The 4,360-nt window shown below is 60.8% G+C and overlaps 1 protein-coding gene across 3 annotated transcripts in view; it reads right to left on the reverse strand.

Annotated features, from left to right (window-relative positions):
* PASK (PAS domain containing serine/threonine kinase) overlaps positions 1-3,763 on the reverse strand; it is a 39,998-nt gene extending 36,235 nt beyond the window's left edge. Inside the window, exon 1 of one of the 3 annotated variants that reach the window (XM_062194189.1) lies at positions 3,616-3,763. The gene's annotated coding sequence lies outside the window, so the exon portion shown is untranslated. The remainder of the gene's footprint in view (positions 1-3,615) is intronic. The other 2 variants (XM_062194181.1, XM_062194171.1) reach the window with 2 other exon arrangements.
* Positions 3,764-4,360: the final 597 nt, after the last annotated feature.

Genomic DNA, 4,360 nt, shown 5'->3' on the forward strand with positions numbered 1-4,360 from the left:
ATGGTAAGAGCTCCTCGTCTTGTCACCAGGGCAGTGCAGACTGAGCCCGCAGCAAGCCGTCTCTCGCTGCTCAGCCACCAGACTATGTCGAGAAAATGAGAACACGCAGTATTGCCAAGCACTCAGAGCACCGGGCCTCTCCTAGGTCGATGGGGATCCAGGTGGCCCCCACCTTGGAAAGCAGGACAAAGCAGCTGCACGCCAGTACTCCCCATGAGAAGACAGCTCACGCGTGCACCCACACAGACTTCTCCACACCTGCTGACCACAGTGCCAGCCAAAGCAGCTCCAAAGAGAAACAAATGTCAATTCACATGTCTGTCCATCAACAGGAGACAATGACTCCAACCCCACAAGGAAGATGAACCAACTCAGCACACACACGATGACGTGGGTGAATCTCAGGACCCCACACTGCGCAGCGACAGTCAGAGACAAACGGTCTGCGCTGTGGCACTCCAGCTGCACACAGCCCTGGAGAGCAGGACAGTGCTGTCCAGGCCAGCAGCAGGCAGGGAAGGCGCTGGCCAAGAAACGGCTGGAGGAGCCTCAAGGTCACGGGCGCAGAACTGCCTGCGCTGAGGCCTGCCATCCAACTCACACTCGCTCAGCGCTGACCAGAGGGGCACAGTTTACCAGATGCAAAGTAGGTCTCAATAAAGTTAACTTTTAAAATGCCAGAAAATAGGCAGGTCACAGCTGAAAAGAAAAGTCATGAATTACAAGATGTATTGGAACAAGCGACCCAGCGTCCAACACAGAGTCCAGAGATAAATGTGACAGAGCACAGTGCAGAGAACGCAAGGCACAGCCGCCTGGACAGCGGCCGCGCAGTCACAGCCGCCTGGACAGCGGCCATGCGCTGGGCCTACCTGCTGGGTATGAGCAGGGCATCTTCAACAGCAAATGAGGACATGAGTTCTTGGACCCAGGGCCGCTGCCGATCGCACGCAGTAGGGGTGGGGAGGCGGGGGCTCTTAGCCTGCCCGTGGGGAAACTCAAGAAAGGAGGCGCAAGCAGTGAAGCCGCTGGGTGGACACCCACATCCTGTATCAGTGCTGGCTCCACTTCTGATTCCAGCTTCCTACGAATGCACGTGTTGGGAGGTGACAGCCGATGCTTCAAGTACTTGGGTCCCCTGCCAGCCATGTGGGAGACCCAGATGAAGTTTCTGATTAGGGCCTAGCCCAGGCCCAGCTGTTGTAGGCATCTGGGGAGTGAACCAACCAACAGATAGAAGATTTCTCTCTCTCTCTCTGCCTTCCAAATAAAATGAAAATAAATAAATTAAAAAAAAAAAAAAAACCTCAAAGTGTCCGTGTTGGAAAGGCCGGGCAGGATGAACAGGGCACAGCCACAGGCCTGCGAGTTGTGGACGCCTGAGACATGACAGGGAGGGCTGCCTCACTGACCACACACAGGCCACTAACCTGCAGGTGCTGGGGCAGCTCCCTGGCATTCAACACGGCACACACAGAGAGCAGTGCCCAGGTATACAGAGAACCCTGAAGGAAAGAACGTGACCATCCACAAGGCCTCGGCGTACGGAGACGTCTTTCCAACCAAGACACAAGAAGCTCTAGCCACAAAACCAGTGATCAATTTAGCATAAAAATTCAGAACATCTGCTCACAAAAAATTCCACGAGGGACAAGCCACAGCTTAGGAGGACACCTGCAGGCACATACATTACAGGGACTGACTATCCAGGACAGTTCTAAAAGGTGAAAATGTTAACGTTTAAAAACTCTAGGCCGGCGCTGCGGCTCACTAGGCTGATCCTCCACCTGCGGCGCCAGCACACCGGGTTCTAGTCCCGGTTGGGGCGCCAGTCCCAGTCGATCCTCTTCCAGTCCAGCTCTCTGCTGTGGCCTGGGAGTGCAGTGGAGGATGGCCCAAGTCCTTGGGCCCTGCACCCGCATGGGAGACCAGGAGAAGCACCTGGCTCCTGGCTTCAGATCAGCGCAGCGCGCTGGCCGCAGCAGCCGTTGGAGGGTGAACCAATGGAAAAGGAAGGCCTTTCTCTCTGTCTCTCTCTCTCTCACTGTCCACTCTGCCTGTCAAAAAAAAAAAAAAACTTTAAAAGATACAAGACCAGTAGAAAAATGCCAAGACGTAGGGACGGAGTTTCAGAGAACAGGAAACGCTAGGGGCCAGTGAACCTGTGCTGGGCTCCTTGGCGCGATCTGACTCCCACCTCCCCTATCAGCACAACACGCTACCCATGGCAGACCGTGCAAAGGCCTGGGCTCAGCCAGAACTCCGGCCGACGCTCGCCTCCTCTGACAGCATCCTCCAGCCTCGCATCCACGTTAGAGACCGTGCACAGGGCAAGAAGACACGAGCTATTCCGGGCAGCAAGGCCGACCCAGCAAAGGGACAAGGAAGGAAGAAATGAGACCGCCCCAGCACTCAGCAGGGAGAGAAGTCATCGTAGATTCTGGAACCTTTAGGCTACGGACCGCAGCCGGGAAATCGAAGGAGCTACACAAAACAGGGATACCTCTTAGAACCTAACGAGCAGAAAAAGCAAACCAAGCTCCAGAAAGCTATCAGCAGTGGGCTACTTCCCTTACAAGGCAACCGGAAAGCTAAACACAGGGCTGCGAGCCGCCGCCTGCCATGCCGGCATCCTGGGGTCCCGGCTGCTCCACCACCAGTCCAGCTCTCTGCTGTGGCCTGGGAAGCAGTGGGGGACGGCCCAGGTGCTGGGGCCCCTGCACCCCCGTGGGAGACCTGGAGGAAGCTCCTGGCTCCTGGCTCCCGCCGGCCGTCTGGGGAATAAGTCAGCTGATGGAAGACAGACCTCTGTGTCTCTCCTCTCTGGTGGAACTCCTCCAAATAAATAAATACCACCCCTCCCCAAAAAATCCCTACAACTGTCCAGACACATTGCCAACAAAAGGAAAGAACCCCGGAGGCTGGGGCAGGGAGGCGAACGCTGCTGGTACCTGGGGAGGCCCCGGCCCGGGCCTCAGAACCATCCGCGAGCCCTGGACTCCACAGCCCCCGGCGGGCACGCAGGCGCCAGCCAGGCCTGGGCTCCCAGGGCGGCACCTCTGAGCCCTCAGAGGCCACGGACAGAGGTCCAGCGACAGACGTGGACAGGCGCCCAGGGGGCCCCACGCCTAGCACCAAGGTGACCGGGTCCAGCAACGTGGGGACGAAGCCGGGCATGGGGGAGCGGTCACAGCCCCTGGGCGAGAAAGGATGAGGTCTAAAGGGAAGCGGACCCAGCAGAGAACGCTGCACGCCGAGCTGGCCAGGCTGGCATCCCAAGCCGCCTGGACTGGGGCCGGGGCGCCCGTGACCGCCAGACAGCCTGCGCCCCGCACCACGCGAGGGCCCCGGGCGGAGTTCCAGGCTCCCGGGCCCGGCCGTCATGGCCATCTGCGGAGCCAACCAGCGCACGACCAGAGTGTGCCCGGAGGCGTTACCAGCGTGCGGGGCCAGGGGCAAACGGCCAGAACCCCGCCGCCAGGCCGCGACCGGGAGAAAGAGCGGCGACGGCGCGCGGGCCGGGCCAGCGAGAGGGCTGCCGGTGCCCTCGGCCCCGTGCGGGGGGACAACTACCGCCCCGGGACCGCGGGGGGCCGCCTGCCCGGGCACACGTACCTCACCTAGGATCGGCCACAGTCACACCGCCAAGATCTCCTCAGCCCGCGGCAAGGGAACCGACCCGCACTTCCAGCCCACCTGCCAATCGCAGAGCTACTCTCGTAGATTGACGGGCCCTGCAGGCCAATCACTAGCGCGGGCAGGCGGGACTAGGAGAGCCGGCACCTAGAAGCCCGCGCTAACGGTTGCTAGGGACGCATTGGACACCCCCTACGGTGCCTCGCAGGCACCAAAAGAGATGGGAAAGAGGCACAGCCCCGAACACATCTACGGGCGGCCTCGTCCTGAGGGCGGGAATGCCCAGGCAGCTCCTTCACAGGCCCTGCGGCCCGAGGGGCAGGCGAGGCTGCGGCGCCCTCCGTAGCCCGCAGCGAGCGAGCTGGACCTCTCGCACAGGCCCGGTCCGCGCAGGGACGCCAAGGGGAAGCCGTGGAACTGGCCTGCAGCTACTGTACAGCCGGAGCCAAGGCCAGCGTGCTCGTGGAACTGGCCCGCACCTGCCGCCTATCCCCAGGGCGCAGACCAGCTCTGACTTCGTGAGTCCTGCTCTAACCCCCACGCGTTCTTTCCTAGCCTCTGACCTCCAGACTCCTGGGCCTTGGCTGCCTTAAATTACCCGCCCTGGGAGGCGAGGCGGGAGGCAAGGAACTACAGCTCCCATGAGGCGCTGCGGCTGGGCGCCGGGACCCCATTGGCCGGGCTCGCTCGGAGCCGCGAGCCCTGATTGGCTGCGCGGCCTGAG

This window comes from Lepus europaeus, chromosome 1 (genome assembly GCF_033115175.1).
Source record: "Lepus europaeus isolate LE1 chromosome 1, mLepTim1.pri, whole genome shotgun sequence".
NCBI lineage: Eukaryota > Metazoa > Chordata > Mammalia > Lagomorpha > Leporidae > Lepus > Lepus europaeus.